This window comes from Canis lupus, chromosome 22 (genome assembly GCF_048164855.1).
Source record: "Canis lupus baileyi chromosome 22, mCanLup2.hap1, whole genome shotgun sequence".
In the NCBI taxonomy this organism is placed as follows: Eukaryota; Metazoa; Chordata; class Mammalia; order Carnivora; family Canidae; genus Canis; species Canis lupus.
In genome coordinates this window covers 3,698,314-3,710,899 of record NC_132859.1, presented here as the reverse complement: position 1 = coordinate 3,710,899, position 12,586 = coordinate 3,698,314, and positions in this window count along the sequence as shown.

The following is a 12,586-nucleotide window of genomic DNA, read 5'->3' as shown; positions in this document are numbered from 1 at the left end:
TTTGTGCACACTTTTTCTCTCTCAAATAAATAAATCTTTAAAAAATATGTTGTGATAAAAAATAAATCAAAATAACTAGCAAAAAAAGGCTTCTTGGGGAAGGTAAGCCAAAGGTAAACTTTAGGTTTTTTTTAAGAGAGTATGTGTGTATGTGCATGCACACATACATGTGCATGTGAGCAAGGGGGAGGGGCAAAGGAAGAGGGATACTTTTTTTTAAGGAGGAGACTTTAAAATATGTTTATATAATTTATTTATTCATGAGAGCTACACAGAGAGGCAGAGACATAGACAGGAGGAGAAGTAGGCTCTCCACACGGAGTCTTATGCAGGACTTGATCCCAACATCCTGGGATCATGACCTGAGCCAAAGGCAGACACTCATCACTGAGCCACCCAGGTGCCCCCAAGAGGGAGAGAATCTTAAGCAGGCCCCATGCCCAACATGGAGCGCAATGCAAGGCTTGATCTCATGACCCTGAGATCATGACCTGAGCTGAAATCAAGAGTTAAACACTTAACCAACTGAGCCACCCAAGCACCCCAACTTTAAGCTTTTAATAGAACTTGAAGAATGATAAAGACAGAAACTTAAAATGGGCGTAATATGACAGAAAAGAGGAGGAGAATAAACATTGGACAAAGAAGGAAAATAGCATGCCTGGATTTGAAGATTATTTTTAAGCAATAGTGGGACAATCAATTAAGTTCATAAGATGAGCCTTAAAATTTAAGCATGGAAATTTGAATTGAAAAAAAAAGAAGAAAATTTGAATTGGTGTGGTAGGAATTAAGAAGACACTATAGACTATAGAGAGTGAACTTTTTAAAAATCTGCCAATTTAAATTTTTTTACCCAAGAAAAAATATCTTTCAAAACAAAAGTAAAATAAAGACTTTTTCAGACTTAAAAAGATGAAAGAATTTATTGCTAGTAGACTTTCTACTCTAAGACTATATTAAAAGTAGTCTTTTAAGTAGAAAGAAAATGACACCAGATGAAAATATGAGTCCATGCAAAGAAATGAAAAACACTAGAAAGAGTAAAAACAGAAAAAGTAATTGGAAAGACTTTCTATCTTATTATTTAAATGTCTTTAAAAGATAACAAACTATTCTTTTTAAGATTTTTTTTTCTTTTTAAGATTTTAATCATTTGAGGGAGAGTATGAGTATGTGGGGAGGAGCAGAGCGAGAAGAAGAAGCAGGTTCCCCCCTGAGCAGAGAGCCCAATGCAGGGCTCCAACCCAGGACCCTGGGATCATGATCTGAGCTGAAGGCAGATGCTTACCCGGATGAGTGTAAGTATCCCAATAACATGGGACTGCTTAAAGAAAGCTTAAGAAAAAATAATAGTGTATTGTGTGGGGTATATAACATATGTAGAAATAAACTGTATGACAACAATATCACAAAGGCCAGGAGGAGAGATATGAAAATATACTGTTGTGAGGCTCTTATAGTATATATGAAGTAGTATATAACTTAGGGCAAACTGTGGTAAGTTAAATATGTATACTTTGAACCTTAAACAACCCTAAATATGTATACATACACACATGCATACACACCAGAGTTATACCTAGCAAACCAATAAAAAAAGGTAAAATGAAAAAAAAAAAAAAGGTAAAATGAAATAATAAAAAATACTAATCTGAAAGAAGTCAGAAAAGGCAATTAAGAAGAACAAAGAACATATGGGAATATAGAAAACAAATGACAAGATGGTAGTTACACTCAACAATATCAATAACCACATTAATTATTAGTTATCTGATATCTAATATCTATATCTATCTAATATCTAATAGTTAATTATTAGATATCTAATTAAAGGATAGAAATTGGATTTAAGAAAAATCTAGACACAAATATATGCTTCTTAGAAGACAACCACTTTAAATATAAAAACAGAACTAGACCAAAAGTTAAAAGATGGGAAAAAATATATACCAGCTTAGCACTGATCACTAAAATTAAATAATATCAGCTAATATAGGTTTTAGAGCAAAGAAGTTTACCAGGGATAAGAAGTGTTATTTAATAAATGATAAGGGACTCCATTCATTCAAAGAACCTTGAATTCTAATTTTTTTGCATCTCATAAAAGCTTTAAGTTACATGAAACAAGACTGATAAATATGCAAAGAAAAATAAACAAATCCACAATTATAGTTGGAGATCTCAACATATCAACCATAATAGTTGATATAATGAGAAGACATAAAACCAATAAGGATGCAGGAGATGAATAACACTATCAACCAATTTGATCTAATTGGAAATTATAGAACATTCCACCTATAAACAACAAAATGCACATTTTTCAAGTGCAAATTAAACATTTGCTAAAATAAACTATAGTCAAAGCCATAAAACAAGCTTTATTTATCCTGAAGAGATTCATGTTATACCAAAAAATGTTGTATAACCTTGATGGGATTAAATTAGATCAGTGTTAGTGTTAGTAGTAGTAGTAGTAGCAGTAGTAGAATTAGAAAGATATATTAAAAAATCCCAAATATTTGGAAAATAAATAATATACTTCTGGATAACCCAAGAGTCAAAGAAGAAATTTTGAAATCAGAAAATATTTTGAACTGAATGAAAATATGGGATACAGTACTTAGGGAAAAAATATAGCAGCAATGACTATATTTGAAAAGAAAAAAAGGCCTCAAATTAATAATTTCAATTTATACATTAAGAAACAAACAAACAAACAAAAAACTAGAAAAAAGCAAAGTAACTCAACTTAATCAAAATAAAGGAAATGATCAAAGCAAACATGGATAAAACGAACAACAGAAAAACAGTAGAGAAAATCAATGAAATTAAAAAAAAAAACTAATTCTTTAAGAAGATCAACAAAACTGAAAAATTTGTAGCCAGACTAACTGATCAAGAGAAGCAAAGTGAAGACATCAGAAATGAGAGAGAGTGATCAAGAGAAGCAAAGTGAAGACATCAGAAATGAGAGAGAGTGATATCACTACACATCCTACAGACACTAAAAGGATAAAAAAGGAATATTATAAACAACTTTATGCCAATAAATTCACCTTAGATGAAAAAAATCATGAAATGTTTACTAACCCTCGCTCAAGAAGTAAATCACTAGAATAGCCCAATATCTATTTAAGATTAAATTTATAGTTAAAAACTTTCTCACAAAATGGAATTCTAACAAATATTGAAGGAAGGAATATTATCAATACCAAAGTCTCTGAGAAAGTTGAAGAGAAAGAAACACTCCTCAATTCATTATACGATGTCAGCACGACCCTCAAACCAAATTCTGAAAAGACACTCCGGAAAATTGCATACTAATATCCCTCATGAACACTGATGCAAAATTTCCAAGCAATATGAAGTCCTAGCCAATATATCCTTGATGGTTAAAAGTAATTGCTCTCTGTGTTCTCTTTATAGTCAAAATTGGTATATATACAAAGTTAGCCTTAATCTGCTCTTAGAACTTGTAAAGGGATACATTTTCCAGGTTTGAGGCCATTTTTTATTAATTTTTTAATGAAATTTACCAAAGATAAAGTAAGCTGTTCACACAGCTCAATAAATTCTCATGCACTAAACACACCCATGTACCCAAACCCAGATCAAGAAACAAAATCTCACCAGCACTAGAAGCCCCTCTTGCACCTTTCACTACCTACCCCCTCTAAGAGTGACCACTATTCTAAGTTCAAATAACAAAAATTAGTTTTAACATATTTGGTTTTACCAGTCAACTTTTTAAAATTAGTTTTAACATATTTGGTTTTACCAGTCAACTTTTTAAAAATAATCACTCCATTTGACAGTTATTTGGAATTATTCTCCAGACTTTTTGGAATAACCATCCATTTCATTAAAATATATTTTGTATGTATCCCCACTATTTATTTACAGACTATAGAAGTAATTTTTTAAAATCATGAATTATTATTTCCCAGCCTATATATACTTAGGGCAAGATTCATCATTAACGTAAATTCATTTTACAAATAGACTTCCTGATAATCGAACTTCTACAACAGGCTGGTTATATCTAATTGGATCAGGAAAAACAGAACCAACAGGATATAGATGTGTGTATGTGTGTGTGTCAGTGTGTGTACATGTGTAAATATCTAGCACATTAGCCTAGCCAAAAAAACACATAAAATTAACCATCATAGGGTGGAATTCATCCTTTGGGAAGAAAACGTCTCCCAACCTTAATACCTTGACCAAGTGAGGACTCAGACCAATAAAGTTTTCAAAAATTAATAAAGGGTAATGTCTTAATTTTTTATTTAAACATGATACATAATATGTATATATAAATTTAATTTGAATATTTTAAAATACAAATAAAAGTTGTAATATTATCTCTTAGCCAAAGTGGATAGTTTTCTAATTTCCCACTGTGTTGTTTTCTAAATGATACACGATTTAAAAAAAAAAAAAAAAAAGTAGTACCAACGTAAGTGAATTTGTGTCTTAGTTTAAACAAATTGGTAAAATAAAATCTTTGGTATTGATTTATGTCATCATTCCAATTTTTTAAATTCATTTTTAATTCAATTTTATTAATCTATACTTAGCCATTGCCTACCTTATCAAGTTTCTTGGAACCCAACCTCCTAATCAAACAATGATCTGGAAAGCCATTTAACTCATGGGAATCCAAATTTTCTGTGAAATATAACTGCTTCCTTTTAAAACATGTAAAATCCCTGTTGTTTAATTATGTTTATACACTGTATTTCTTAAATAAACACCTTCAGAGAAGTCTAAAATTCATTCATATTTAGCCAATGGATATTTTTATATGCTGTATTTTGGGTAAGGAAAAGTTTATTATTTAAATCCTCCAACAAGAGGAAATGGGTCTACTTCGACAACTGAGTTTTAACAAACTCAGTTTCGTTTTTATTAGAATTTCATCCTGAGAAATAGCTGGTATCATTACCTGCTTTGTTCTCCTTGGTGATTCAGTTTCACCTTTGTATTTACAATAGTGGAGAAACACTATAGCCTGAATAGTTTTGGCTTACATTGGGTCTCCTATAATTTCATTGTAATAGTTTTGCTTGGCATCCAAATTCTATGTAAGTCCCAGTTTATATTCCCCTTCAACTGAATAATTACTAGTCACCACATTTCCATAGTCTCTGCCAACATTTTTTCCTTCCAGTGGTACTGGAAAGTAGTTTTTGTTCTGATTGTGTTTGTTTGCCAAAGGCATTTATTAAGATTTGATAAAGGCTCTAAATGGACTACATTTTCTTCAACCGGTTCCACACATATTCAAGACCTTGTCAAGCGAGCCCAGTTGGTTGGTTTGTTTAAATTTAGAGTTGTTGTTTTTTCCCCCCCATTATGTGCTTTCAAGATCTGGAAAGTTTTAAGGGATTGTTTTGCGTGTTTTTTTTTTTTTTTTTTTTTAATCAACTACAGGCTCTTTTGAGAACTACAGATATAGCCGAAATAACTTCACCTGTTGAGGTGTACAGTGTAATTTAAGAAAACCTCAGGCTTTGGACCTTTGAGCCAAATATACTACCTGTTTGAGTCCTGGCCCCACAATCTGCTTACCTGTCTGTGCCCTTGTTGACTATTCTTACAGAAAAGTGTAGCTGGGGAATGGGGAAACCAATACTTACCTAACTTCAAAGGTTGCTATGATTAATACCATACACACAATTAAGTGCTGAATGTTTGTTATGGAGTGCTAGACACACTCCATCTCTGGAGTAAATAACTCAGTAAACTAAACCACTTAGATATTTAGTAAACTCTGTAGTTGGCCAGTTGAAGTAGTCAATGGAATGTTGCAGTTGACATACAGATACTCCTTTAAATTCAAAGAATTTAATTTAGATGAGTTAAATATGCTTAGAGCTTCCCCTAGGAATATTAATTAGGAATTTATGTGTCTTTAAGTTATTCAGGTAAAATAACAGATCATTCTTAACAGTTATTAATTCCGAATTACCATATTTCATCAATTTAAAGACACATTGTTTTCACATCTTATCTTCTATGATATTAGGATGCATTTTACAATATATGACCATAAACCACAGTCAAGTCAGCCAGGTCTCCCCTGAGCATCTAGGGCTCAGCTTCAGCTTTCATATTCTCATCACTTCAGTTGACCTACATGCCTGGTTGATACCATATATGTTCAGTTTAACTGTCTTTTTGAATGTCTTTTAAAAGATTACAGTATAGCTCAGCATTAAAACCCCCAAGGTTACCGTGTGTACAGGAAGGCATGGAGACACAGCAGTTGAATATACATTTGGTACTAAAGAGGCAAATGTTCATCTTTGAAGGGATATTCACGATTCCATTTTTTCTTGCAATGCAACAATCAAATGCTTTATAAACCTAAGAAAAGATGACACAAGTATGAATCGTTATGATGGTTCCTTCCTGAAATACATGCAACTGTCTATTGACACTTTCTAATAAGATCAGTAGTTTAGGCATTTTTAAGAAAACCCTACCAAAAAAAAAAACCCTACAAATTATATTTTAAAAATCTTTAAAGAAATTCCATGTCCTCAACATTTCTGAAAACCCAGAGGGCAATATGGTGTAGAAAAACACAGACATCAGTAACTCTAAGTTGAAGAGTGAGTCAGAAACATTGGACTCTGAATGTGAAGAAGTTAAAAAAAATCTTCATTAATTTATTGCATTCATATTTTCCTTTTTATACCTAAATTAGAGTCATAAATGATTTTTTAAATTATGTTAAAAGTCTTAAAGAGATCTTCCAATAAATATAAAATAAAAAATCTAAGTGATCTAGAAAAATTGTGTACAGCTTAATTGGCTGCATTGTTTTCTTCTTTTGTGAGCTATAAAATAATAGCATGAATTAAATTGATGAAAATATGATAAGCATCAGTAACAGCAGAAACCAGTACTTCTTAAACTATCTGTGGCAAAGGGCCTAATTTTACTAATTTCTAAGCCATTATAAGTATTTTGTAAAGTTCAAAAAAATGAAATTAAGAAGAAAAAAATATAAACTAATTCTTTTATTTTTTTAAAGATTTTATTTATTTACTCATGAGAGACACAGAGAGAGAGGTAGAGACATAGGTAGAGGGAGAAGCAGGCTCCCCGTGGGGAGCCCGATGTGGGACTCAATTCCAGGACACCAGGATCATGATCTGAGCAAAAGGCAGATGCTCAACCACTGAGCCACCCATGTTCCCCTAAGCCTATTCTTTAAGTTATTAAATACAACAAATCGAAAATTACTTTGTCAAATGCTTTAAATGTTTCCCGGTGCTTACTGTCACTTTCTATAACTTTCTGAACTTATCTTGCCCTGGACCAGTAGCAGCTTGTGGACCAGCAGAGTTCATAAACCATGCTTTGAGTGTTACTGACCTTTCCTACTCTAAAAGTGATTTCATCATTGAACTGTCAAATACTCTCAGTGATGCCAGGTGGAGTTCAGAAAAAGATGAACTTAAGTTTTCTTTCTTAAACCCAACAATATGATGTCTTATAACTGACTGAACCTTATGTACAATTTATAAAACATTGGCACCAAGGAATGCTTCATTCCAGCCAAGTTGGCTGCATAATTTCAGGCTTTGGTGCACACTCTCTACTCCGAACACATACGCATATTGGTAACAGAGACAACAACAACAAAAACATAGCCCATCTCCAAAACAAGATAAGCATTTTTATTGGACAGAAAAATAAAGCAAAAAAGCAGGGACAAAGCCAACAGGCAACAGCAGCCATGGGTTTAGCCATGCTGAGAAGGGGGGCCCAACAATATTTCATGCAAGAAGCCAATGGAAATTCTCACTTCTCAAAGCCAGAGGCTGGAATGAGGCTCCTGCTCTCGTGAAAAGAGATAGAAATGGTTCAGACTCAAATTCCAAAAGAAGCTGTGAGTGTGACAAGGCAAGGGTGCAAAGGCAAGGGTGCAAAGACTCCATGTTCTTGCCAAGGCCTGGACCGTGCCTCCTGCTGGTTCCTCAGTGGAACTGCGATGTCCTCTGCTATGGAAGTGCTTCTGTGTCCATGCTCTCTCGGGAAACCTCTCCATTGACCTGAAAGGGAGCTGGGCGCACGCTATTACTCTTATTTGACAAATGAGAACACTGAGGCTTGGAGAAGTTACCAAGGATGGCGCAGCATTCAAGCAAGCATCAAAAGCAGAACCAGGACTCCTACCTGTGCTATATCCAACCTACAGTGCTTCTGGAAAACACAGCGTGAGATGTAGAGCATGGCTGGAGTTAGAACTGCTAGTAGAAAATGTCCTTTCTTTGCCAATTCCAGTATTTTTAAATTAGAACTGAACCAGACATTACAATTTGTGGCTGTGGGGATATTTCTCTCTCTCATACCAAAGGATGTCAGTATTTCCAATAAAGTTTCAATAATAGAGGGAGCGGATACACTTTGCCTGCTAGGTTCCTATATTGGTTCCTGGTTGATACTATCAAACTCTAAAAGGAGAGAAGGGACCTTCAAGAAAGGGAAGGAAGGATCTTCATATACCGTTAGGTGGAGAGAACCAGCAACGACATGATCGGAAGCCTGGACGAGAATTGTCAAAGGGTTGAGATAACATTTCACAAAATTTCCAGACGTCCTGGAATTTTCAAAATAGTCCCAACTTCATATAACCTTATTTCTTCTCATTGACATTGCTCGCCAGATTACGAATGAATGTGATTTAACACCGATGCTCTGTGTAAATCAAGTCACACACACACACACACACACACACACGTGCATACAAACCTGTCAGGTCTTTTGGCCTAATTTTTCTTTTAATTTAGAAGCCCTGGGAGAGCTCCGAAACCAGACTACTAAGTAAAGGTGATTTGTGCATCAGCGTTGAGCAGATACGCAAGTTAGCACAGGAAACCCAGGCCTATCCCAACATGGGAATCCTGTGCACTAAAACACCACTCTCACCTTGCCCAAGTTTCTAACAAAACTCCCTTTGAACTCTACCTCCAGCAAACTGTGAAGAACTTCAACAAAATATGGTTATGCTTTTTAATTTAAAAAGTAAATAAATAAATATATATTTTTATATAGAGAGAGTTGTTTTATTATTCAGTGTTTCTTCATTCCTGTTCTGACTAGACATTAAAAGCCATGTTGTATGAACTGTGAAACTTTATGTGTGTTTATTTTTTTTAAAGATTGTTATTTATTTATTTTTCAGAAAGAGAGAGAGAGAGAGTACTAGCAAGGGGAGAGGTAGAGGGAGAAGCAGGCTCCCCACTGAGCAGGGAGCCCGATGTGGGGCTCCATCCCAGGACCCTGGGATCATGACCTGAGGTGAAGGTAGACATTTAACCAACGGAGCCACCCAGGCGCCCTAATTATGTTTAAATGTACACGCTTCTTGCATATACGTACTACTTCACATGGCCTTATATGGCACTTGGCATATAATTCCTTGTTTGCACTTCAAGGGTAAGAGAGGCTATGTGGTTATTTCAGTGCAAAGAGTAGAAGGGTTGGAACTGAGCACGTCTTGATTCCCTGAACTGTGGATAAAACACTAGAAATGCTTATTGCCTCTTCTACAAGAGATCTGGAGCATCACCCTTAACCCTAAAATCCATTAAGGCAAAGATTCCACACATATCAACCCAACTAAAAATGCTCTGGGACAATCTGTTTCTTTCAAGGTTATAAACTAGGGTAAATAGTGAAGAGACTATTGAAATGTCCTAGTTTACATCTTAGCAATTAAAGAGTATCAAAAACAAACCATAAAATGCTTAGGAGACTTACATGTTTAGCCAAGCACTTATAAATTGAGGGGGTTTTTCTTTTTTTGATTTCTAAAATAGGAATTCCTCACATCATTTGAGAGATGGGAAAATGGTTTTATTTTTAAATTATAAATTTAAAATTTATATTCCTCTACTTGTGTGGCTTTTCACAGAATCTTGGTGAGTGGAGCCCCTTTTCAAATTCCATTTGCCTAGACTAGACTCTGGCAAGAAAAAAAGAAAAGGCAAGTTATAACACAGGCTTATTCCCAACTAATGGCTGACATTAATGTGTTTCTAACTATTTAAATATCCAAGTGATGCTTAAAATCCCTCTCCACGAAATAAAATAAAATAAATATATAAAAATATAAAATAAAATAGATAAATAAAATCCATCTCTACATGAAAAAGAAACCTCCCAGAACTCACTCAATATTAGTCCTTTCCTGAAAATGATGTCTCCATTCTTGCAGATTATCCAGCTCCAAATAAGCCATCAACTGCAGCATGCAGATACACAGTTCTCGTTTGGGAGTTGGCATACAAATTTAGATTCAGGATTCCTACTGCTTTGAAAACCATTGAGCGGTACCTGCCAGCTGACGTTTATAGGTATATCAGCTGGAGAGCTCAGGGTGTTTCACTGTGACGTGAGCACAAGAATTATGTCCAGTGACCTATGAAGCTGCAGAAGTGAGCATGACCGGAGTAGGGGGTCTTGTATCAGATTTTGGTGAACTCTGAAACCGAGCAGAATGGTGGTTGCTAGGGGCTGGAGGATGAGAGAATTAGGGAAGAATGGGTCAAAGAGTACAAACTTTCAGTTATTAGATGAATCAGTTCTGGGAATCTAATACGTGGCGCGGCGACTATAGTTAACGTACCGTGTTGGATACATGAAAGTTGCTGAGAAGCAGATCTTAGATGTTATCACCACACCCACACACAAAGAGGTAATCAGGTGAGGTGATGGAGGTGACAACTAACCTTCATTGTGGTAATCATATTGCAATGTACATGTGTGTCAGATCACTGGTTATTTTTCAAAATTAATCTTTTATTAATTGACAGTGATACATACATAGAGTTTCCATGAAATTTCTTTTGACAAGATATTGAAGTCATGATCAAAAGCTAAAGTTAAAGCTCCTTTCCTGATGCTAAACGTGGTCATTTCCTAACAAATTAAGATGTATTTTGTATTTTAAATGTGAAAGTAGAATTCAATCAACTGGAAATGAGTCTACACTGTTTATACCTTTCGTGTATGTGAATGTCTTTTGTTGGTACTTCTTTTGATTGGTTAAGCTTATTATTTTCTTTTTTATTGACCAAAATTGGAAAATAAAATTCACAATGTAATACCAAAAAAAAAAAAAAAAATACTGTACACCTGACAAACACTGTTATATGTTAATAAAGTGTTAAAAACTTCAATTGGTAAAGGGCAGCGTTTGATAGTGTCTAAAAGAATAGGGACACCATCAGATTCGAATTTTACAGCTAACTGGAGGCAGCTTGAGAACAAACTTGGGAAGGGGTGGGGAGGGTAGATAAAGGATGGACTATTTAGCAAATCTAAGTGAGAGGTGGTGAAAATCTTGTAAAGAAACACACAGAGAGATTTTTAAGGAGACAGAATCTAAAAACTCGATCATAGATTAAACGAATTGTTGGATGGAGGAGGGAGGGATCAATGCTTTGCTGATTCATTCCCTAAACCCCATCATTATCAATGAAACCAATTTGCAGATGAAACACCTGAATTTGCAAGTGGATGCCTACAGGGAGGGGTAATATTTCTAAAATTTAACAACCCCAGATTGCACAGCCCAGGCACTCATTCTGGTTTCTGTACACCGAGCCAGAGCCAGGGATACCTTCGCTTTGCCAGGTACTAACCCCTTCACTGTTGGATCATTGAGAGATCCAGGGGATTCCTGGGGAAAAACTGGGGTTCCCGGGTTGTGGTGGCAAAGGGTTAGGGGGTTCAGGACAGTCTCTACTAAACAAGCAAGAGGCCTTCCAGCACTTTAACAACCGATGTGGCTAAACATTAGCTTTGGCTACGGCAAAGAGCAACACTGGCAAGCCCGGAGAGAGGTTTATCCCATTTCTAAGGAAATCGATAAGCACACAAATTCACGGGAATTCTCATCTGTGCATCAACCCAGCATTTTCTACCAGTTGGAGTCACGGTGAAAAAGAAAAAAAAAAAAAAAAAAAAAGGGTTGAGCGCTGAGAGACCCAGGTTGGAGTTCTGGCTCTCCCCTTTAGTATTGTATGACCTCAGGCAAATATTTAACATTTCTGAACTTCATTATTTTCTTTTATAAAATGGAACTAAGAGCATTTACCCTGGTACCTCCCAGGGATGGAGCGTGGATCGAGTAACGTAATATATACAAAAGAGCTTTGTCAATCGTGAAGCTCTCAGTAGAAGCTGGTTATTGTTTCAATATTAATGCTGTAACCTGAGTTTCCCTGGGCTGGCGGGGGCTTAATGACATGGGAATGACATTCACTGAAGCTGCGATGGGTAGTCCTTGCTCCCACCTGCTCACTCAGGATCTCAGGCCCTGGAACATTCTCCTGCGGGCCCAGCTGAGCTCTGAAGCCAGTCTGGCCCTCACCTCCCCTGCTGCATGACAGCCCCTGGCTGCGATCTTGGGGGGCATGGCTATTGCTTCCCTTGATTCAAACCAACCCCTTCCCAGGACAGTGCAGTCACCAGAGACTATGCACATCGGTGCCTCCATCCTGTCCCCTCGGCCACTGCGGTGTCCCACCAGGCCCTGGGCTGGGAACCGCAGCCG